Here is a 25,092-nt window from a genome sequence, read left to right as displayed (position 1 = left end):
CCAGTTCCTAGGCAGGTTGGGGGCTCTGAAGAAGCACAGAGGCCAGCAGGTGAATTGGAAAGTCTGTTTGGATCTGACTTGAATTAATAAGAGGTTCAATAATAATCCTAGCCCCTACAACTCTGGTCCACTTAGCTCATGGTGGCCTATAAGGCTCTTTGTAGGAAAAAGTTAAGACCCTTGAGTGCTGCTTCCACAGTCCCAGGGGAAGGGTCTGCCCTACAGTCCCCACCTGTGGTCTGATAGCTAGACAGCCAACACCTTTGGCCTCCATGGGCCCTGCTTCTCCAAATAATCTTCCACACTGTTGGTCACCATGTATCAGACATGAGACAACCCTTAGATTCTTCCCCTTCTGGAGTCTTTTCAGTCCCAGGGAAGGTGGGACAGAAATTGTTCCCATCTGATGTCTGAGTTGTGCCCAGTTTATTAGAGAGAAGTGGTCACATCTCAGCCACTATTCTCAGCTTCAACCCTGTGCTTCTAATTTCCCTGACCCATGCTCCTGATAAAGGTCTGTCCAAATTTGGAAGAAGTTAGGAGGCCAGCTGTTGGAGCCAGCTGAAAGCTTTCCAGTCTGGGCTTCCACGGGAGTGCCAGGGAGTATAGTGTGTGTGTGTGTGTAAAGTTTGTGTGGGGTGTAGTGGGAAGCTGGCCAGGGCTGGGGCACTCTGGCAGGGGTCTTGGGCAAAAGCTCAGGCCCACCTCAGCAGGTGGGTGGAATGAGGTAGCAGCTTTCCCATGAGTACCTGGGGGAAGACAGACAGGAATCTGGACACTGCTAGTGTCTTTTGCAACTAGTTGCCCTCTGTTCAGGTCCCCTGGAGCCCCTATACCTCCCCACCTGGCTCTGCCCCCTCTGCTGTCAACTTAGGTTCCCTCTTTCCTTAAGGGACAGGCAAATGTTTCCCATCCTCAGTGGAAAGGGGTCCTCAAAGGTGTGTCTACCCCTGGACTTGGGTGAGAGTTCCACCTTTTTCTGGCTCTCTGTGTGTTCAGTGCCTACCCAAGCCTGTGGCAGTAATGTGTCCCCTGGAGATCCTTGCTCAGGTCTGCCTGGGGAAGTGACATTTTAGAAGGACAGTTCTGGGTGCTTCCACTATGGTCCTGTTCCCTTCACACCCTTGACAGCATTCCACTGGGTGGCTTGGCTAAAAGGCTGGCCCATGAACAGGTGCTCAGTGCACAGGTGCAAGCCCTCTGCCCACCTTCTTTTTCCTGGGCCCAGCCTGGGACTACACTCCTGCTCATCCGCACTTCACTTACTGGGGATTTTCTGCATGTCCAAGAAACTTCATATGTATTTGCACTGAGGATGCACTAATGTCTGCCAAACCTGATGAGGAAAACAGGTTCTAAGTGAGAACTGGTGGTCAGCTTTCTCAGAGGCTACTGTAGACCCACCCCAAGGGGGTCCTAAACACTCAATGAATACTGCCTTGCATGAGGGGCCTGGCAGCTGGGTTGCATCTAGTCAGGATATGTTGGGCTGTCCCTTGGGCTCAGCAGGAAGCCATCATGCCCAGCATGTGGCAGAGTCTCTTTCCCTGCTGCCTTTTTGTTTGGTCCACAGCCCAGCTGCACTAGGGTAATATGACAGATTGCTGAGAGACCCAAGGAATTATGCACATATGGCATGTAAGATATTGGTGTACTTTTTATTTTGGTACCAGGGATTGGACACAGGAGTTTTTCACCACTGAACCAGATCCCCAGACATTTCATATATTTTATTTAGAGATAGGGCCTCGCTAAGTTGCTGAGGCAGGCTTTAAACTCACAATTCTCCTGCTTCAGCCCCCTGAGCTGCTGGGATCACAGGTGTGAGCCACCATACCCAGTGACATTGGTGTATTTAAAACTGTTCATGGAGAAAGCCCAGGGTAGCAAGTTGGACAGGCAGTGCCCCCTCCCCCTGCCCCAGTATACCTCCTGCAAATCTTTCTTTTTTTATACCTTGTCCAATGGCAGCTGGAAAACAAGAGGAAATTTTCATCTCCATGGTGCCCCCAACACAGGCCAGTCATCCAGGGAGAGGGGTTTACTTGTCAGGCCACAGCAGTGACATCATTAGAGTCCTTCATCTGCTTTGATTCTTTCATGACCAGCATCCAAAAAAGCAGCTGTCCTAGGTTGTGTGCAAAAAAAAAAAAAAAAAAAAAAGCATCTCCTTCTGATAATTCTGGTCTGCCCTATATACCCTGTGTGAGAGTCAGTGTCCCTCAGGATGGCATTTACCTGGACATTCTTGTCTTGGATTAATGTGACTTGGGAATAGACTGGGGCACTTCAGGGACATGGTTTTTCACTGTCCTCCATTTCTTTAAAGATGAAACACCTCCGTCCTCTCTCCATTGTTGACTACCTTCTTCCATCTTGATCTGGAACTGAGAAAATGGGCCCCAGAGGATCTGCAGCCACCTACTCTCTGCCAACTCCACTCTGGGAGCCTGGAGTCTGGGGGGCAAACTGCTACATTAAGGACTGGGAATGAGGCAGGTCACAGGTGGGCCATCCATTGTGCCCTTCTTCTCAGTTTCCACTTCAAGCTCAGGCAATGAGAGGAAGTGGCCAGCTAGGCAGGGAACAAGTTGCCTTCCCACAGTGGAGATGGGGCTTGAGGCTGTTACTCTGGGTGAGGGTGGCAGGAGTGTCCCTAGCTCTCTGGCAGTGGGCACGGGGTCTCACTTGGCTTCCTGTTTGGCATCCTCTGAACCCCTGGCAGCCCATGCCTTGGCCTCATTCCAGGCTGAGGACAGACTCATGAGTACTGAAGCATGGCCACACCAGTGTGAACCCCCTCTGTGGCTCACTATGGCTGGTGGGGCACCAGTTAAAAATGAATCCTCAAAGAAAAGACAGAGCAGGTGGAGGCAGGTTTATATTCAAAGAATGGACTAAGCAGGAGAGCTGTGATATTCACACAGCTTTGGTTCCATTGTACACATGAACATAAATTCTCTTCACATTCTCTAGGAGGGCAATTGCAGACACTTTCTGGTCTGGAACTGGCCCTGGGAAGGTCTGTCCTATTGGGGCACTGTGGCCACATCCACAGTCAGTGCTGGATAGAATAGGCTGCCACTGGCCATACTAGGTGTTCCAATGGGCATGTCCAGGATCCTCCTCCATGTTCTGATGGGCCTCTACCTGTGGTTTGGTGGGTGAGGTCTTCATAGCTACTTTCCTGAGGGTGGAGTGGGAAGTCAGGAGACCAAGTGCTCACAGTACTCTGTTCTCTCCAAACTGCTTGGCTGTGCTTTTCCTGTGAACCTCCAAGCCTGTCCTGGGGCCTCTGCTGTGGTCCTTAGTGGTCTACAGGCTCTCCCAGGCCTCTTTTGGGTCATGCCTTAGGACTCTGTGCATTCTGGTTCCTGGTAATGACATGGAGAAAGGGCTACCATAAAATGCCAGAGCCAGCCCAGAAGACACCGTGTGGTCATTGGAAGGCCTGAGGATACGTCTGGCCAGAGCTTGTCAGGCCCACCCTGCACTTAGTTTGGCAGCTCCAACTGTGAAGCTGGGCAGTCCCAGTGGCCTGTCTCTCAGTTCTTAAAGCAGCTTAATAAGGCTTAGGGACAGTCACCAGGAAATGAAGACAGAAGGGAAATAATCACAGAGGATGCACAGCTCTTGAATGACTTGTGCTGTCCAGGCCTAAGTACCACACCAGCATGGACCCCCACTGTGGCCCACTATGGCTGGTGGGGCACAAGTTAAAAATGAACCCTGAAGGAAAAGACAGAGCAGGTGGAGGCAGGTTTATATTCAAAAGGGTGGAATGGGCAGAAAAGCTGTGGTGTTCACACAGCTTCTTTCAGGGAGTAAGAAGTGCCAGAAATAGGGCCTGGAAGCCAGGCTGTCACTGCAGCCTGTGCTGCTGTAGCCTGCACTGCTGCTTATTAACATACTGGGCCTGAATTTCTTTAACTATACAATCCAGTACCTGCCTGGTGGTGAGGCTGCCATTGGGCTTTGCTAGCCCATCTACAGTCCTTACAACAGGACTGTGTTGTGACACCTGGGACCAGAACTACTGTGCTGCCTCACGGATGAGGAAAAGAGGGCCAAGCTGCATGTGATATAGCTAGTTGTTAAGAGCTACCAGAGGCCATGTCATTTCTGTGAAACCCAAGGCAGAGTCCCTTGAACGTAAAGTGGACCATGAGGAGCTGGGATAACCCTGCAAGGAGACAAGCTTTGGATCAGTTATTTCAAGAGAGTTCCCAAAAAGCCAGGAGTCTGTCTCACTCTCCTCCCCCTTTAGAGACCTCTCCTGTGTTCCTGGCCAGTTCATAGCCACAACACTGCAGCAGAAATAGGCTGGCCACTGAAAGCATCTACCTGTGAGCAGCCTGAGCCTCCCCTAGTGCTCACCTCTCCTGCACTTGTGCAGATGGCCTGAAGTGACCCAGAGTCCTGCAAATGTGTTCTCAAGAGCAGATGTCACCCTGAAGGAGACAGAGCTTGGTAAGATGTGATGGCGATTCTGAGCCAGACTCTGGACACACCTTTCCTGACCAACAGTCTGCAATACACTTACACCTCAGGCCCAGCTTTCCAGATATTAGGAACAGCAGCCACTGGTGTGTGGGTGACAAAGATGCCAAGAACCTCAGTGTTGAGGCTCTGAAACAGATGAAGAGGGTCCTAGGGTTCTCCCTATATGAGCAGCTCCCCCCAGACTTCTTCAGACTTCACTCAAGTCTCTTTTGGGGACTCCCAGTAGAGCTAGTCTGTCATTCAAACTGTGACTCCTGCCATTTATAGAAAGTTCAGCAAGGATATAAGAGTGAAAGAGTGCTTGTGTGTCACAAGTGGAGACGGGGAAAGACCCTGGTGAGAAGGGATATGGAACAGGGCACAGTCCCAACTGGGACCCTGGCCTCAAGAAGCCCCCATGATCCTGGCTCTGATGGGTTTAGCTTAGCTTTGGGGCCACATGACTCATGGACAGCAGCAGCTAATCCTCAAATGGATTCTGCTTCACTGGGGAAGTAGGTGAGGTGGGCAGTGAATGTCTGACAGGTGGCAGCCCAGGGTGAGAGGAATACTTGCACCTGACACTGGCAATGAAGCATTATCTATGACCAGGTGTCCACTAAGCAGTAGGAGGGAGACTCAACTTCAAGACCATCTCTCACATTATCTAGGAGGGCTGAGAGGCCAATGGGCCCAGAAAGAAAATGCCAGGCCTGCAGGACCCATACCCATCCCAGCAAGTACAGGGACATGGGCTTCTGGATGCAAGGGGCTTTTCTCTGATTTGTGAGTTCAGGACTTGGTGGGCTCTTCTTCAGCTCAAGGCACATGACCCTGTCTATTTCTAGGTGGACAAAGTACTTTTCATGTGGCTGACACCTCAGCTGCAAGAACAGGGGCCACTCATTGGTAAGCTGAGAAGAGGACAGAGACCTGCCCAGCAGGTCTGGGATGGCAAAATCCAGAGTTCTGGGGCTGAGGGCCTCTGAGAGAATCTCCTGGATTTTTTCTCATTAGGCCACTGCAAAAGAATGGAAGAGAAAAGGCCTCTTGGGGATGGGGACGTACTCAGGTTAGACAGCCCATGAGCCTAAGACTTCAGCAACACCCTGGATGGGAGAGAGCGAGGCTTTTGCTGGTGGACACTCTCAAGCCCACTCATCCACCCCCTCTTTGCAAAGCTGCCCAGGAACACAGCCATTGTGGTATTCAGGCTGCTGTTGCCACCTAGAGGTCATTCTGCACACCTGCAATCAGGCCCAGGCAGGGCTGAAGCCCACTTTCAAAAGAATGTGCTTGGTGGTTGCCTCCATCCACTCAGTACAGGCAACAAGCCCAGAAGTTGTGAGATCAGAATTAGCAGAAAGAGAGGGGAGGCTTCTGGTCCCTCTGCCCCACCTCTCAGCAGTCTCCAAGGCTGTGCTGAGGAAGGCAGGTACAGACCATATCCCCAACTCCTGCCAAAGGCCCAAGGGCCTGGTAGTACACAGGGAGCTGCTGCCCAAAAAGACAGATCTGAAAGCCCTGAACACTGGCTTCTGAGTCCCTGCAGTGAGGTCTGCCATATGAAAGCTTAAGATACAAACTGGCTCCTGTTTGCTTTATACACCCCCCACCCCCCATCATCTGGCTGAGCTGCCTGATCAAACTCCTACCTGAGCCAGGGCTTTTGCAAATGCTATTCCTGAGCCAGATAACTTCTTGATCATGGCTTCCCTTAGATTTTCACCTTATGGCTTCTGTGGAAAACATACTGGCATGTGACTGGCATCCCCTCATCATAACTGAATGTGAAAGTGAGCTGTGGGCATCATGTGCTCAGCTGCAGGCTGAGTTCCTCTCAGCTAAGCCAACTGGCTCATTAGAGTGACCTCTGAGCACCAGTTTAGGTGCTGAGTACCTTGTATAGCCACACCCTGGAGTTCCTGATGCCATAAGTCTTCCTCAGTGCTCTCCCCCAGTGTTCCTGCATGGGTCCTCAGCAAAGACATGCTCCTTCTGAGCTCCTGATTGGGGACTGGTGGAGCACCCTGCCATCAGAGATAACATCAAATGATCCTCCAGAAAACCTGGTACCCGGTGCAGGAGGTTGAAGTAAAGGAGAAGCTGAGTGTCGGGCACAGTGGCTTCTGAAGTACAAGCAAGGAATTCTCAGTATAGAATTCCTGAGAACTCTGCATCCTCCTGTCTACCCTCCTGCCTCTAGGGACCAATATGTACACACCAGGTTCCCCAGCAAGGGGCCCATGGGCTTGTCCTCAGCCCAGGGCCATCTCGTCCTCAAACCACTGCTCTTTGACCCCAACTGAGCTGACGAATGGTGAGAAGTTTAGGAGAATGTGCCCACAGAGATGTAAAGAAGCTTGGTGCTAAGGCTGTGTCTCTTCAGGGCCTTTAGCATGAAAGGTAGGTCAGAGAAATATGGGACACATGGCCTTGGGTCCAGGCCAGCCACAGGGGCTAAAGGCTCTGATGAGGTCCTGAGTGTAAGAGGAAACTCTTGGACTCCTGGCCCTTAGGCTCCTTCCCAGTGCCTGTCCCCAGGCACAGTGGGCATGTGCTGACATCAGAGGGTCTGAAGTGCATGTGTACGAGTGCATGCACTGCCTCTGACCTCGCAGAGTAGGGTGAAGGTCCAAGCCAGTCACCATTCCCAAGATAGTGCTGGAGCCTCCTGAGAGAAAGAAAGCATCTCCTTCAGTCCACAGAAGCTGAATCTAGAAAATGGGTAGAAAACTTTAAAAAAAACTTCTTTCCTTGGTGAAGGGCTGATGTGAGCCTCTTTCTCTTAAAAACCTAGTTACAAGCCAGGAAAGGGAAGGGCTATATCTTGGATGGATACTGTACCCAAGCAAAGCCATCTGCTGAGACAGCCTTGAGTGTGTCTAAGGCCTGACCTTAAAACAGGATTTGAGATGGGCAGCAGCTCATCTGGGAACACAGCACTGGTAAGTAGAGGAGTGGGCTAGGGCACACGGGGCCACCCTGGCAACAGGCTATGGCCAGCACTGAGCTTTTACCTTCCTTCTGCTTCCTCTCCTACTAGGAAATTGGGCATGTGTGGGTCACCTCCATACTTTCCTTTGGAAGGGAGAAGGTGAGCCCAGAGTGTATCACATTGGCCTGGGTAGAGTCTGGACCTCTGCACCCTCCACTGATGTTAATGGAGTGAGTGCTCCACACAGGCTCCTGAGCTGGAGGAAAGGACAGATGGGGTCTCAGCTCTTGGAATTTGGTGTCCAATGGAAGAGCCAAAGTGTTAATGTCATCTTCCCAGTTCAGTTTGCAGGGCCAGAGAAGGGAGATGCAGGAGTGAGAAAGCATGTGGATGTAGTCACATAGGCAGGAGCAGCAGTCCAAAGCACAGGCAGCACCATGAGTAGGGTCTGGAGGCTGAGCTAGGCGAGTGCACAAGGGGGATAGGCAGCTGGGATGGCATGGGGGTGACTGGAGAACAAAATCTACAGTAACCTATGTGAGTGTGGCAGCAACACAGAGATGGAGATGGAAGAGCTAATCATAGCAGAGGGAGGAGTCCAGGAGCCCAAGGGGTTGTAAGCTACAGGCTGGGATGCACTACCCAGGGCCTCATGGAGGGAGGCACCCAGAGAACACCAGGTGTGCTTTACTCCAGGCCAGGATCTAGGCCCACAGAGGTATGCAGAAGGTAGCTGACCAATCCTTCCCATCCCCAGGGCCACCCCAAAGCTTGGCAGTTGGCAGAGGAGGGTGAACTGGTGAAGTGGGGTTGGCCAGCAGTAAGCCATGCAGCCTGCAGATGGGCACAATATGAGGGATTAACAGAATCTCACCATCTGCAGACCTTCAGAGCACTCAGGGCCCAGACTCCAAGACCCTCTGTGCCCTGACTTCATTGGTGAGGTTGGTGCAGAGGAAGCCTTCTTCCTTTATAGGCCCAGTAGCCTAATTAGCATGCTCACAACACTTCACCCTCTTCTTCCTTTCATTTTCTGGCAAGTTTCTTTTTCCTCTCCCCTTTGCTGCTGCCCTCAGGCCTATGTATATGTCCCCATGGCCTGGGTTTCCATGCCCAGGAGCAGCCTGCTGCTCTCAAGACTAGCATCCAGGTCAACATGAGTTAACCCTTTGGCTTTGGGGCCATGGGGTCCAAGGGCAGTGGCCATGATGACCATCAACCTCAGCACCCTCCTGGACCTAGGTCTATTCATCCACAGTCCTGATTATGGAAAGAGGCCATTCTGTCCACTTCATGGATGGTAGTGAGGGTAGGGCTCTCTGAGTTCAGGCCCTGTGACTTTTCACAGTGGCCAGGTTGGTACTGGACCATGGTCCTGGAGATGGGCCAGTGTAGGGTGTTGTGGAGAAGAGGAGGGTAGGCAGTGAAGGTGGGGTAAAAAGGGGTGCTCTTCTCTGGGTGGGGGATCTGTCCTGTGTCTCATGGCCTGATGGTGAAAATGAGTCCAGAATGGAGCCATCAACGTCCTGCTGGCAGCAGATGCTCTTGCCATGGGGTTGGAAGTGCCCTTTCTGGTCCTTCCCAGCACCCACCCTGACCTCTTTTGGGAGCAAGATTACCTTGATGGTAGAGCATCAAATTTCCACACACAAGGAGGACCTTCAGAGCCACATGGGGAGTCACAGTCAGCTAAGCTGATCCTCACTCCTCAGTATGGGCTGTCCTTGGGGCAGCACAAAGAGGAACTGCCACAGGGGTCCAGGTTTTTAGAAAATTATCTTCTTGGGTATTGGTATTGGCTATTGGTATTGGTCTTGGTATTGGCTCTGGGTATTGGTGGCTCACAGGAGCCTCCCCCTTTGACCAGGCTGAACAGAGGGGCCACTTTACTGCCCTGAGATGAGGCATCTGCCTGGGGCATGAGGCCTGGCTTCTATAGCCATTGCACCAAATCCAACAGGAAGGGCAACTCTTGGAAGGCCATGAGGCTAACCATTCATCTCTCTTCATACACCACCTGCCACCAGGCATGCAGGCCAGCAGGCACCTGAGGCCACCTGCTTCCTGCCTCCATTTTCTCTGCCCTGTTGCTCACTGCCAAAAACAAACCTCCCATCTCTACCCCACCCATGGCCTCCTTCTCTGCCTTACCCATGGGTAGGACATGCAAGGTAAAAGATTTGAAAGAAGTGACAAGATAACCTTCCCCAAAAACGGTGGTAGGGATTGAGTTCAAAGGTGAGTTCTCAGTTCAAAGGTGCCCACCTGGGACCTGGTGTGTGTGAGGATCCCCAACTCCTTTTCCCAGGAGCTGTTCTAAGGGTGGTGGTTAGCCTCACCCCTGCTTTCCCCTTCCCTCCTGGCCTTCTTGTAAGTCAATGCTGACTTCTCCACCACTTGCATGGGCTGCTGGAGGCTCAAAGACAAGGCACTGGAAGGCACTAGCATGAAGGCAGCATCATGTGGACATTGGGAGAGATGAGGAAAGCTGGGTCTCCTGGAGGCTGTGACAATGAGGTTACCACACTGACTTTATGAAAAGACCTCTAATCATCTAATAAGTTGGGCATGCCCTCAGAGCTAGGAAATCTGAGAGAATAGGGGTTTGCAGGGACAGGATAACTTAGAGACACAGAGGGAGGAGGGGAGTGCACCCTGGTGTGCAGCTGCAAGGACAGAAGATGAACTGACTCTGAAGACTTTTCACATGATGATAGGAGGTGTGGGTGTGGAGGACAGAGGGCTCAGATGGACCAGGCTTTCTGGAATGACTGGGAACAACCCAGAAAGCTTTTAAAGTTCAGCTCCTTTTCTTAGGCTTCTCTGGCAAAGAGACTGTTTCAAACCCAAAAGACCCTACCCCACAGTGGAAGAGGGTGGCTGGTTATAACCTGGTAGAACATATAGGTCAACCTCTGCTCTAGAGCATATAGGTAAACCTCTGCCTACAGCACATGAGTGCGGGGCTATTAACTCTCTTTTAATTCGTCTCCCTGGCCTGAGCTACTTTGCAGCCTGGTCTGTTCATTTCCCCCAGGGGGCACAGTGACATCTGTAATAGGCTCATCTTATGTCATGGGCATGGCAAATGAGAGGGGGCTTTCCTTTCTTGCTCTCTGGTTTTTGGAGCTTGTGTGAAGAAATTCTAATTAAGCAGCAACCATCATCCTATGGGGACACAGGATGCCCCTTGGGTCCCTGTGGAAAGTCATCTGTATGCTTCAGCAGTCCAGCCTGCTTGGCTTCACTAAGAATCAGTTTCTCTGGTCTACCATTAGAGTGGGCCCTCCCCACTTTGGATAATTTACAGCTAAGTTTCTTACCAATTTACTGATGAAAAGGCCAAGAGACAAGTAAGCCCTCCAGGCTAACAGAGGAATCAGTTCTTCTAGGTGTGTTCAGTTGACAATCCAGCCTCCAAAGGGTAGTAGAAATTGTGATTTAGGAGCGATCACCAAGAGATCTGGAGTATTCAATAATAAAAATGGGGGTGTTGGAGGTGGATGGTTCTAGAGAATGTGTATGTAGCAGGACTCTTGGACTTCCAGCCTCCAGAACTGAGAAAAATAATTTTTTGTTGTTTATAAGGCACTTGGTCTGAGAATTTCTGCTATAGCAGCTCAAATGGACCAAGACAAGGGTGCAGGGGGCCACTCCTGGACTTTTGGGGTGAGGGGGCTCACTGAAAGAAGCAAATCTACACTACGTCTTAAGAGAGAATTGGGAGCTAGCCAGGTGAAGACTAGTCCAGGAGTGGAAATGTGCCTGAAAAGGCCAGGTGGCCAGGCACAGCACTGTGTGTGAGGGAGGCAAAGCCAACCTGAGAGGGCTATGGGTGTGGGGAATAGGGTGTGGGAAGGATAGTAGTGGTGGGAGCCCAGCCTACAGGGTCATATCAAACAGAGGACAGATCACAAAGGGCTTCAAGCCACTGTCAATAAGTGTTTACTTGATTTACCTTGAGGTTACAGGAAGGACACTGAAGTCCAGTTAAGAGGACTTAAGGTGACGTGATCCCACTTTTTTTTTTAAGGAAATCACTCCTAGCCTTGGGTATCAAGGAGTAAGATTTGGGGTGGGGAGCCCATGGCCATTTGCCTTAGTAACCTACAGAGGCAGAGATGGCAGAACAGACAGGGAAGGGGGTAAGGGGAGGCAGACAGGAGGGCAGATTCCAGCAAGATTTAAGAAGCTGAGAATATGAAGATGACATCAGACAAGATGTGAGGGGAAGGGAGGAATTCAAGAAGGGACTGAGATTTGCAGCTTAGGCAGGTCTGAGTGTGTGCTGCCTGGCACTGAGGTGAGCACCCAAAGCTGACAACCATACTTGGAGGTAAAGACCATGAGTTGGTCATTAACAGTCACAGAATTCCCTTAATCTTTTATCTTTTCATTTTTTCCCCTTTCAAACACGTCTAACCTGTTAATGAAATTCTATGAAAGGTGGGCTGCAAATGTGGCTTAGTAGTAGAGTACTTGCCTGGCAATATGCCAGGTCCTGAGTTCGGACCCCAGTACCAAAAAGGAGAAAAGGAAACAAATAAATCTATATACCATTAAGCTCTGAGAAACCTCCACATTTTTTAAATATTGTCTTTAGGTCTTATTTTATTTATTTACTTATTTACTGCTGTGTTTTCTAAGCTGCTCTCACACTCCTGGACTCAAGCCATCTTCCTGCCTCAGTCTCCTGAGGAGCTGGGACTGTAGGTGTGTACTGCCACCCCTGGTTAGATCATATTTTAAAGCAACAGCACATATAAATCCAGCTGTGGCAACACAGGCTGCCCTTTCTGGTCAAGTTCCCCCTTGGCTCCCAGGTAATCACATTCCTAAGCTTCTCTGAGGTTTTCTGTGCCTGTGTAAACACCCTGCAGATCACTGGCATTAACCACTGTATGGCAGCACACATGAAAACTCAGATACCTGTTTCCAATAATGGGTATTTAATGTGTATTTGGGTTTTCACAATTCTGAAAGTGATTTTCAGTGCTGTACTAATATTCTAGCATATGTTTGCTTCAGTAAAAACAGGAAGTTGGGCTGGGGAATGCTGGCATGAATGAAGCTCTGAGTTCCACCTAAGCACCACAAAATAAATCAAAGTGTCTCCAGGACATTTATTTAGAAATGCACATCTCCAGCAATGCAGGATAGTGAATTTAATGATTTAATGGCTGTTTCTGAGAGTTTTTGGTCAGGTATAATATTGAAGCCAGAATTAGACACTCAGATAGGCAAGGGTCAATCCAGAGAATGGAGGTATTGAAATGTTAATTCCTTCAGAACACTTCCTCCACCCTTATCAACATAACCTTCCCTGTACCACCTGTTGCTAAGATAATCAGTCCTAGGGATGATCCCTCCCTATAGGGAGTTTTAATTAAGCCTTCTTCCTGCCTAAATCACTCTGCTTTGGCTCCTCCAGCCCATCTGCATCTCACCTTTTGGCCATCCATCTCCTGAGCCTTGTCACTTACACAGGAAGGAGAGAGATAAGGGAGAAGAGAGCTGGAGGAAGGAAGCCTAGGACATATAAAAAGGCAGAACACCCTCACTTCTTGTGATACCAGGATACTGGCTATGGCCCCCTTTGTCCCTCCTGGGAGAAGTCTATGTTATCCCTTTTTAAATAAACCCTGCTTTGTACACTTGCCTCTGCATGTTTCTCTAATGTTCAAACTTCAACATTTGAGGAAACAGAACTTGTCACTGGTAACCTGTGATATCAATGTTAGTACAGATGTTCCTATAGGAAGTAGTCCACTGGGCATTATATAAGTAAAGACTGTTCCCTATTTCTACTTTGCTGAGGTTATATTTTTTCTAAATCATACATTTTGTCAAATGTTCTCTATACCTATTGAAATTCTCATTTAGAGCTTATTGTTTAGCTTATATAACTGATGATATTTATAGATATTTTTGAGCTATCCTTGAATTCCCAGAATTTAGCATACTTAGAAATAATGTGTGTTAATTATCCTGATAAATTTGATTTGCTAATTAACAAACAAACTCAGCAATGGGCAAAAGACTTAGCCCTTTCTTCAAAGATACATAAATACCCAAAAAGCACAAGAAAAGGTGCTCAACATAACTAGCTATTATGGCAATGCACACTCTGAGGACCAGGTTAGTAGCTCAGTGGTAGATCACTTGCCTAGCATGTGTGAAGCACTGGGTTCTATCCTCAATACCACATTAAAATTAAGAAATAAATAAAAGTATTCTAAAAAAGCTAAATGTTCATTATTTAAAAAAACAAAACAAAACAAAATTCTGAATCAGGCAAGGTGGCACATACCCAGCAACAAAGAAGGCTGAGGCAGGAGAATCACATGTTCAAGGCCAGTCTCAGCAACTTAGCCAAATCCTGACTCAAAATTTAAAAAGGGTCCGAAATGTAGCTCAGTGGTGGAGCACCCCTGGATTCAATCTCCAGCACCTACACCCCCAAAAAAAGAGAGAGAGAGAAATTTAATAAATTGATACAGTGAGTCACCTTCTAGGTATATATCCAAAAGAATTAAAGCAGATCTCAAATGTTGATGAACACCAAAGTTCACAGCAATCATAACAGCCAGAAGATGCAGAAGGTGGAAGCAGCCTGAGTGTCCGTTAACAGATGAGTGGACAGACTCAGTATCCACCCATATAGTAGCATTCATTATTTAGCTATAGGAAAGTTGAATGGTGACACATGTCACCATATAGATGAACCTTGAAAACATCATGCTAGGTGACACAAGCCAGATAAATGCTGAGCTATTCCACTCATGTGAGGTACCTGAGGCAGTCAGAGTGACAGAAAGTAGAGCAGGGATCTCCAGGGGCTGGGGTGGAGCTGGGGAGTCCTTGTTGGGTGGGAAGGTGAGGACACTCTGGAGCAGGATCTGGTGGCTGTGTAACACCACTATGCTCGAAGCCACTGACCATACATTTAAAAGTGGTTACATGGTGCATTTGGTGTAATGTGTATTTTAGCACATTTTTTTAAAAAGCAGCAGTGGCCCAGTGGTGGGGTGGTAGTTGGGAACATTAGGGATAGGAGAGAAGGGAAAGCCAGTTCCCTGTGACTTGAAGAAAATATGAATGAGCCACAAGAATTGGTCTCCCCAGCATCGTTCTCTGCAGCTGGCCTACCTGCCTAACAGCTACCTCTGTGTGCAATGTCTAACCCTCCTGTCAGAGCTGACAAGAAGACTCAGATACCCATCACATGCTGGATATTTTCAGCTTTTACCAATACCCAAGGTGTATAGGCTAACTGTAGGAGGCAGCTGTGAAGTGGCCGCCTGCAGGAGGTTTGGCTGGCATTCCCAGGCATCCCTCAGCTTCCAGCCAGAGAAGAGAAACTTGTAGCAAAGATCAATGCACGACAGCACCCTTCCCAGGCATCAGGTAGCCAATGAATGGCCCTGGGGCTTCTCTGTAGCTGGAAGGGACACACAGAGCAGAGGCCAGTGTACAGCACAGACTTTAAGTTTGTAAACTAACTGGGTACCATCTGTGGCTGTGATTATTTGCACAGGGATCTGACTAGAAGAAAGTGATCCAGAAACCCATGAAGTTTTTGAAGTCATTTCATTGGGGAAAAAGTCTCACACCATCTATAAACATCCACATGCTGGCTCTCAGGACCAGAAGAGCCATCTGTCAGCTAGCAGGCTACGTGACCACCGGAGACCACACTGGACCTGGATGAGTGGCCAGTACATCCCCAGAGGTCTGAGGGTGCTGCATGGGACAGTAAAACTTGGAGAGAATTGTGTCCAGGCCATGTGGGAAGGTGGTCAAGGATGCCTCTGGGACAGGAGTCTCTTGTGTTTCTCCTTTGCTAGCAGAGTAATAAAACTTGTTTTTCCTTTTTCTCAAGGGAAAAATAAAACCCTCTATGATTCATGGTACATAAGCACACTCTGCAAACAGTTTCTCGCTGCCTTTCAACTAGATGAGGCCAAGGGACTTCGAGCCATGAAATATGAGCTGGTCTGTGTGTGTGTGTGTGTGTGTGTGTGTGTGTCATGTGTGTGTGCACAAAAGTGTGCTCGCTGGGCAGTGTTTAAAAGGCATTGTGTGCAGGAGCTGAGGTAAGGCTCAGTGGCAGGAAGCCAGCCTAGCATACATCAGGCCCTTGGTTCCATCCCTGGCATTGCCACTCCCTTCTTTTTCTCTCCAGTCTATGATAGCAAGAACAGTCTTCAAAGACCAGCAGCTGGAAGGTGGATGTCAAGCAGGACAGAGGGGCAAGTGGGAAGCAATATGGGCACCTGGCTCCTTGGAGCTGTGAGCAAGCCCTGGCCTGCACAGGCCATCCTGCACAAGGCCTCTGACATTTTGGTCAAGTTTTATGCCCATCTCTTTCTGTGTACCTGTCTGCATTTCAAAGGCTACATACTATAATTGCCTTTCTCAGACACCCGGACAGTGGGCATTTTGGAGGGCAATGGCATTCCACCCATGGGATGAGATCATGAAACAATTACACTAGCCCAGGTCATGGGGTGAAAGAGGTGGGAATCTTGTTGTGCTGAGTGACCATTGTTACTGGTTAGCCTGGCTACAGAGATGGTGGCTTTCTCTGAGGGGCACAGGTTGTGCTATCATTGGCTTTATCTGGTGTTGGGAGCAGAGGCTCAGTGGTTTTCTGTTTCCATGGTCCCATGGATAGCATGTATTTTGATGTCCCAGCTCCAGTGGCATTCTCTTGCACCACTGTCATCCTGTCGAGTATGGTGGTGACTTTGCCCCCAAGGGCTAGGCTACTGGCTTGCTCTAGGTCATCCTGGAGGTGGGTGGAGCCTAATCCTTCAGCTCTTGCAAAGCATCTGCAAGCAAGTTCCTGAAGAAGTCCCTTTCTGTACAGTCATTTCTATCCCTAAGTAATATGTCCTGACTCAGCTATCAGGGAGGGCAAATTCTTGAACTGAGCTTATCTATGCAATGGCCAGCTGATGAGCCACATTCCCCCATGGGACTGGATGAGGGCCCAGCACTGACCTGCAGGTGAGGGCAGAGTAGGCTCCCAAGCTCTGCATTCCACCAAGAGAAGTGCCCAGTGCTCACATTGTCTAGTGAAAGACGTACTTGGTCACCAGCTGACACAGCTCAGGAATCTGGCTCTAGGTCCCCAGAAGCATGTGCTCCACAAAGAGTGAAATGGAGAAAACCTGATTCCACTGGATTCTGTCAAAAGAGGGTGTTATACACTCAGCTCCAACAGAGGACTCTGAGGCAGGAGGAGGGGATGAGAAGGCGGGTGTGAGGCAGCACAGGAGGATAAGCTGACAGGAAAGGTTATCCACCAGCCCTGTCCTCAGCACTCCCCCAGCTCTCCATGCAGGAAGGACTTGGAGTCTCACTTTGCTACCTCAGCATGCGAGGTACTGCCACTGTGCCAACTCTCTCATAATCCTGCACACGGTGAGTTCCTCTTGATCCTCATGGCCCAGCACAGATTGGGACCCTCCCCAACCCTGAAGGCCTGCCCCTCTGCTTGTCCTCCTGCCCCTGTCTGTTATCATGGCTCCCTGCCACCAAAGTGATTCTCAAAGTGCAGCTTAATAATCTACCTGTCTTTCTGTGGCCCTGGGGCACCATGGCCTCCCTGCATGTGGTTTTTCTGTTTCTCCAGCACCTAACAAGATGCCTGGCACTTGACATGGTTCATCAAGGGCAGAGTGAGTGCACAAAAAGCCCCTCCCATGGCAGGAGCACCTGCTTACCCTCCTGCCAACTGTACCAGGACCTGGATTCCACTGATGAGCACAGGCCAAGCATGCCAGGGTGAGCCGGGCTCTGGGTCTCACCTGACCTTTTCTGGGACTGCTCTGGCTGTGCTCCTGCTGTCTTGAAAGTACCAATCTGAGCAGACAAGCTCCAGTGGTATGAACAGCTTCTTTCCCAGCTGCATCCAGGCCTGGGGACTTGGCTTTAGGGTGTCTCTTGTCTCTTGTCAGAATTTCAGCACAAGTCATTGCAGCAAACACATCTAGTGTCTGAGAAGAGCAGAGCAATCATGTGACCCCACAGGGCCCCTGCTTCTCCACCCACCTGCTTCATTGGCTGTGCTGCCCTTAGGCCAGAGCTACTGGCAGGGGCAGTGTGTCCTTGCATTCTAGGTTCTTAACCTGCTCCTTTGGGTCTTGGGATACAGGAAGCACTAGCCAGCTGTTCCCAAAATCTTTCAGCTATGCTGACTCACATGCCCCTGAAGGGTCTTTTCTTGTGCTCCTGCAGACAGACCAGGGCCTGGGCCTCCCTCCCAACTCACTGCCAACCATGTTATGCTTTTGTGCATCTTCAGTGAGGCTCTGCAGAACCTGCAGGTGGATGGTCACAATTCTGGAGAATTTGTGCAGCCAGGTCCTGAAATGCTGATAGGCAAGGTGCAGCCACAGCAAGCAGAACCCATCCTCAGGCCTCCCTGAGGCTGCTCATAGCTCACAGACAAAGGACCACAGGACCGTCTGCAGAAATTTGGGTTTTGAAAATTTTTCAATACGTATTTTTAAATCATAAAAATATGTTTTCCTATGGGAAATCAGAAGTATTCAAAAATAATGAGAAAGAAAATTACAAGCCAGACTTCCTATCTCCTGACTTGCTTTTCAGTACAGCCTCTAGCCATTTTCCTAGCTGTGTCTTTCCTCAGAATCATCCTCAAATCAGAATCACTCTGTTCCTGATTTTTTTCCACTCAGGATTAGATTATGAGAATACCTCTATCACTCATTTTCTGTGAAAATATTGTTTTCAATGGTTGCAAACAACTATTTTAAAATTGTCCTACTTTAATATGTCCCTCCTTCATTTATTTGGACACTTAAATTGTTTCTAATTCTTCTTGATCAGAAACAAAGCTGGAAAGCCTTGCTGTGAGCACCTGCCTGGACTTGGCTGATACTCACAGTGTGGTGAGCAGCTGCAGGAAGCAGGCTTTCCAACCACCATGCCATGTGACCACTGCTCAGTACCTGCCCAGGAAGACTGTAAGCCTGCCCTTCTTTTAGAAAACTCAGTTTTGCCAGATGAGCAGGCACAACTGGCATCTGAAGACTGTTTATCTTCTCTTAACTGACTGGTGGGGCTGAGCATGTGAGCAAAGCCTTCTAGAAGCCTGCACAACTATGCCCTGTACAGCTGACTAGTAACTTCTACCCATTTTCAAAATAAGATATATTCTGCTCAGTCCCTGAAACACCTTGCTAACATTTCATTATGCTGGCTAGAGTATGTTCTCTCACATTCTTTATCTTCTTTTTCTGTGCTGCATATGACTGCCAGGCAGCTGAGTTTCCACCTCAGGCTTGGCTGCAGCTCTTCAGTCAGCCTTGTCTAGCATGTCTGAGGCTTTTGGTTTCCTCCCCAGCTCCAGAAACAAAAAGTGTCCACCATTCCACTGAGTTTCACTTATTATTTTTACCTTAAGAGGTTAGCTACATATGTATCTTAATTTTGTCAAGAGAAACTCAACAATTTCAAGAGAGTGTTATAAGGAACCTGGAGAGCTTCTTAATGTACTAGTATGCCCCATTTCTGGAGGCCTTTGGGAGAGACAAGGACTGGTCATGTGTTCTGAGCTGCTCAGGGGACATTCTGAGCCTAGCATCCTGCATGCTGTTCTCCCACACAGCAGCATTAGCTCTCAGAAGCTGAGCTCCCATGTTTGCCCCCAGTTCATACCATGCAATTTCCACACATGATCTTGAGTAGGTACCTGCCTTTAGCTCCTCCCAGGTAGACACTCTCATAGTCAAGAGCAGGAAGTCCCTCAAATAGCACTGAACCAGCTCCTGCTGTAGATCCCTAGGGAGCTGTGCAAGAAACATGCCCAGGGTAGTCTGCAGGAAGATTTCTACTGACTTATCTGACTGTCCTTCAGGGAGAAAGTCAGAATCGATTGAGACAATTAAAGCCACAAGCTAAGAAAAGCTTGCTCCCTAGGAAGGAGCCACAAGCTAGTGTAGCACCTGGGGTGACTCAGAGACAAAGTGATATTGGCTGCCTTATGGGACTAGAGAGTGGTGGATGTATAAACTAGGGGACACAGAAAGGAAAGCAGGATCAACATTCAATTTAGGCCACACTATCCCCAACAGGAAAAAACATCTGAGGGAGTCTGAGTTTTGTGCTGTATGTCTGTTTGCTGTAATGGGGCCTCAATAACCCTGGGTTCCCAGGAAATCTGGACCAAGTTGGCTGCTCATCAGGGCTGGGGTCAAAGACTATACCAATCACAGAGATTTGCTTTCCAGCAGATGGGGAGTTTGCTCCCAGCTGCACACTCTGCTGGGCCAGCAGGGTTCTGTAAGGCATTGTTCCAGGTGAAGAAACACCCTCTCAACAGGAAACAGACTGCTACACATTGGTTTAGGACAAGCAGCAGAATACAGACCCAAGAAAGCAAGTTCACTTTGAATATATGGTTCTCTAAGTAAATTTTGAAAAGATGCTTTCACATGTATGTGAAAGATGACTTCCAAAAACACAGCACTGTCACTGGCTTTTCTGGAATGACCATGGTCAAACTCAGCCCCCAGCATGTGAGAGCAGCGCACACACTCACTAGCTTGTGTGACTCAGGAGAGACCAATGGCTTAGCATGGAAGAAGGGGACACACTCTTTTCATTGTTAGTATTTGCTGAGAAAGCTTAAAGGGGACTTTTCCTGGGTCTGAGCCTCAGGATTGGAATGCTCAACTTGCAGCAGGTAGCAAGCCCTGTCCCTGATGGAACATGCTCCAGTTGACCATACTGCTGGTCAGTGCACCATTAAATCACCTCACAGGCTCCCTTCATGGTGTGACTTAAAGGCTTCTGACCTCCTGGAGACTTTCACTCCTTCAGCAGAAATTTCCGAATGAAGGCAGGACATGAACTTGAGCCTATTCCACATGCAAAGTGTAAAAACTACAAGTCCCAGAATTTACTATGTGCTAGCTGCTGTCTGCCCGCTAATGGTCAGGCAGTGTCTTTGTGGGTAAAGTCTGCATCAGGCCAATCTTGAGCAATGCTCACTTTTTACATCTGTGATATACTGGGCCTTGACCCAGAGCTCTTCCAGAAGGGGACACTGAAGGGGACACTGTTACAAGCACCCTCAGGAAGGCTCATATGGTTCTGCACCATGATGGTAAACATCTCACTCTTGGATCTGCATTTAGGTGAAGTGAACAAGAGGTGAAGGTGCTGTGGGCCAGGGCTGGCACCATGGTAGAGTGCTTTCTTGGCATGTGCAAGGCCTGGGTTCCATCCCCTACAACACATAAAAATAAAACAAGACTGCACAGACAGTTGCTGTCTCCTTTTATGGCCAGGGCTCCTGCTGAAAAAGAACTGGAGGGCTACCTCATAACCCCTGTTTACAGACAGAATGAAAGCAGGCCGTCTATGCAGGGCCTAGAAGGGGCCCAAATCCTCAGGCAGAACCAGGTCTCTAGGGCCTGCACCTTTCTCTCTCCTGCATCTTATTGGCCTACCTTCCAGAATTGAAGTCCTTGCAATCTGAACAGAAAGCTTGGGGAGGCCCCACACAAAATAGGGAACAGTATAATGGAATATGAGCATGATCAAGGACATATTCTTTCCAAAGGGCAGTGTTCCCACTGCACACAGAATCCAACCTGACTTTCTGAACTATCACAGGTGCCCAGAGAGGAGAAAATGAGGAGAGAGGAGACAGGACAAAGACCTGTCAGGATGCCACAACCTCTAGGCTGCAGAAGGAGCTGGTGAAATGTTCCTTGGAAAGCAGCGTCTACGTTCTCAAGCCCAGGAGAGTAACTGAGGGTGCTGTGTGGATTTTCATTCACCTTATATTATTCATCACAAGCAGAATGTTCAACAATTTATTGTTACTAAAAATATACATCCACAGCTGCCCAGGCTGGTGAGTCTGGTCTGATCAGAAGCTCCAGGTTGCCATCTCTGTCAACAAGAGAGATCATGCTGGCCAGCAGAGGGGTGACTGAGCTTTGGACCCACTTCCAAAGGGTATGTATGCAGCAGGGGTGGGACAGGGGACAGGGGACAGTGGCTCAGCGTCACAGCCAGTGCTGTTCTTGACACCTTCTTCCTCTGTGACAACAAGCTTTCTAGCCTACAAGCCAGGGCTACAAATTGAAGTTTCCATCACTTTTAAGTATAAGAGACTCACAAATGCAATTGTCTTAACATCATAAGCAGGATGGATGGAACTTAATTTTACATCTAGTAATAGTAACTAGTGCCTTGAAAAGGTGAAGAAATATTTGCTGCATTTTATATTTTTTTTTTCAGAACAAGCCTATTAGGTTCTAAAAACAAATCGAATAAGGACAAACTTCACTAAAAAAAATAAATAAATATTTTAAGAAAAAAATGTAGCTATAGATAAAATATAATAAAGATGAAGAGACCAAACTAAATTTGATACAAAGTTAAATAAGAAAATATGTTTATCTAGAATTCGGCTTTTCTTAACAGTGTTTCTGTAACTAACCCTGAGTACTTTAGACTGACAGTCCTTAATTGATTGAATTAACTACATCTCACGTTCATGCTAAAATGATATATTTTTTACATAATGAAAAATGCCACAATTTCTTGTGGTAAAGGATAGAATTAATAAATATTTATGTTGAAAAAGAAAGTGAAGCCCTTTGTAGGAAAATTTTTTTCTGAGTATACAATACAAATGATTCTACAGTGAATTTAAAAATATCTACTGAGAAAACGAACATCCCATTAGTCAAGGACATCCCTTGTCTTAAGACCCCAGGCTAGAACATGCACAGAAGATGTAGGGGAGGCAGTGAAAAGGCCCTGGGTTGGAGCGGCTGAGAGCCATGAAAAGTGCTCCAGAGTAATGCAGTCACCACAGAGGGTCTCCAGGAGACCAAATTTGAAACAATTTGAGAATTAAAAAAAAAAAAAAAAATGAAGGCAACAGGCTATATAACATGATGAACTAAAAACCAGAAGACTTCTGTCAGAAAGGATTCCAAGGAGGCCAGCTATCTAGCCCCAAGGGTATGTGACATTAAGTCTGAGACACACAGTGCTGGTGAAGTGTCACAACATCCTGTGACAGAGCAGCAGTTTCCCAAGGGCCTGCCAGCCCCAGATATGGGCATTGAGGGTACAGTGCAAACAGGTCCAGTTGTTCTTGGGTGTTGCTGGTGACCACGGAGAAGAAACTGGTCCTAGGTGCTGTGGACCATGGGGCAGTGAAAAGGGAGGCTGGCAAACCCAGTAAGGCCAGAGCAACAGTGGCAAAGGGGCAATGGGAACATGGCTTGGACATGTGCTAGGAAAGGGAGACCATCCAGGGAGACAAAAACAAATTCAGTTTCTGGGCTCACAAACTTCCTTCAGAAGGTGTAACTAGGAAAGAAGTCAAGGAGCACTGAAGAGAGAATTCAAAATGGAAAAGCTCCTGTGTTGAGGAAGCCAGCACCCATGGGCCCTGGCCGCCCAGGACTCTGCCATCACCCACATTCCCCCTGTGAACCACGTGAGGCAGCAGACCTGGAGCCATGGGGTCAGAAGAGCAGAACTGGAGGGACCTTGGAGGACCTCATTGGCCTAATATCACCCTGCCAACAGGTAGTTTCAGACCCTTAGACTCTCCATCTGAGACCCTGAGCAAACCTCCTATCCCCATATCAAGGCTCTTTAAAGGTTGTCTCAAGTCTGAAGAAAAAGGTTATGGTTTTGTAGAAAAAGGATCACAGATAATAAATGACACTCCTGGGTCCTATTTTTGTACTTTCTGTTACTTCAGGCAGTAGGCCTGAGAAGATAATTTCTGTTACTTCTCTGCACATCACCATCTCAATTTTAATAACCTTGAATGGCAACCCTGGCTGCTATTTATGACATGCTGGCCAACATGCTATGAGAACAATATTTTTTAAGTTCTCTATAATGAAATAAAGTAAAGCACACAAAAGCAGAGAAAGGAAGCCAACAATCCCCATGACCACCATTCAGGTGGCCAACAATCTTCCATGACCAACTCCAGGTGGTCAATAAACACCCCAGGACCACAACCTGCATGGCCAACAACCACACATGACCACCATCCAGGTCTGTTTTGGGATCTTGAAGCAAAAACATAGCTCTGCCCTCCTCAGGTGGAGAAAAATACACCTGGTGTGCTCTTTCCCCTGAGACAGTATAGCAGGTCCCTGCACTGCCCACTGCTCATAGTACCTGAAGGTGCCAGCCTCCTGGAGCCCATTCTGGTTTGCAGCTTCTCTCCCCACCCACTCCTTCAGACTGCAGAGCTTGTTCTATTCTTGCTTCATGTTGCGTGTACAGCTACTTAAAGACAGTCACTCATCTTTTGTCCCTACCTCCATGGGATCCCACATTGGATGCTCTGCTCCTCATCCAGGAGAGTTTTGTTGCCGCAGTCTGGCTGGGCATGAATAACTGAGCCACCACACAGCCTAGTAGTTTCAAACAGCAACTACTTTATTTCAATTCTCACCGGCACTGCACATGCACTTTTCCGCCAATGCCACCAAATGCGGAGCTTCCAGAAAAACCCCACACCAGAAATACCTCCTCTGGCACTTCCCCAACCAATGGAAACTCTCCAGGAATCCCCGTGAGAACTCCAAAGTAGCACGAGAACTCCAAATAGTGGGAGCCTGAGGCAGCAAAAGCCGCCCCATTGCCCAACAGTAAAGGTCAAATATACAATACAATCAATCCAGCATCACACCAATTATATATAGCTTAACTCAAATCATCATCTCAATGGTTTGCTGGCATCACCTTTCAAACATTCCCTCTGGCAAATGCCAGGCATCATTCTGACCTGCTGTGGCTCTCAACATCTACCTCCTTCTGTTTAATTAAACAACAAGCAATGTGGCTTAGGGACCATGCCTGTTATGTTGTCCAATACTACATATGGTCCTTACCTGTAATTGGATGAGCTGACTTCAAGGCGTCAGTCTCCTGTCTTAGGTTTGTACCACTGCAATTGGATCTTACCCATCACTGACTACCGGTCCAGCATACAGCCATACTTGTGGATAGGCCTTTGCACCAGTGAGGGGGGTGAGGTTCTTTGCCTCACCTCTCTTGGCCCCCAAATTTGGCCTTTGTACCAGTGGGGGGTGAGGTTCTTTGCCTCACCTCTGTTGGCCCCCAAGTTTGGCCTTGGTGCCAGCAGAAGGGAGGAGGATTCAAAATGCCATGACACCAAGCCAAATGACAGCTCTTTTTGGAAAAATTGTACCACCGATGACACCATCAGCAAAGATGCCCCCCGTACTACCACAATTTGCTGCACCAATAGTTAGTTCAAAATGCATACAAGTGATACATAGTACAGGCAAGTTCTGCAAGCAGTTCAAAGCAGAGGAATCCATCAATATGTCCATTTCCTCCCAAGGAAATCGACCCCTTGATTGAGCATTACTTGCTGAGTTATTATTCATTGATACATCAGTTTATACAGTTTGTTGTGATAGCTATCACAGAAGCTGTAGTTTGGTTTTATCTTTGTCTTTACCTGCACTGGGATCTGGCAATAATGGCTAAAAAAAATTATGTAACATTCCAGCAGGCACTAAAAGAAAGCAATTTTCTAAACAATTTACATTATCCTGAACAGAATTATTGAATATAATGAAAAGGAAAGGTGAAAGTAAACAAACAGATCTGTT

General features: G+C 48.2%; 1 pseudogene; it reads right to left on the bottom strand.

Annotated features, from left to right (window-relative positions):
- Nucleotides 1-16,497: 16,497 nt before the first annotated feature.
- The window catches only part of LOC114082151 (E3 ubiquitin-protein ligase RNF213-like), a 65,132-nt pseudogene continuing 56,537 nt past the window's right edge, over nt 16,498-25,092 (bottom strand).

This window comes from Marmota flaviventris, chromosome 16 (genome assembly GCF_047511675.1).
Source record: "Marmota flaviventris isolate mMarFla1 chromosome 16, mMarFla1.hap1, whole genome shotgun sequence".
NCBI lineage: Eukaryota > Metazoa > Chordata > Mammalia > Rodentia > Sciuridae > Marmota > Marmota flaviventris.
Note: the sequence above shows the minus strand (reverse complement) of the source record. Positions and strands in the feature narration are given on the sequence as shown.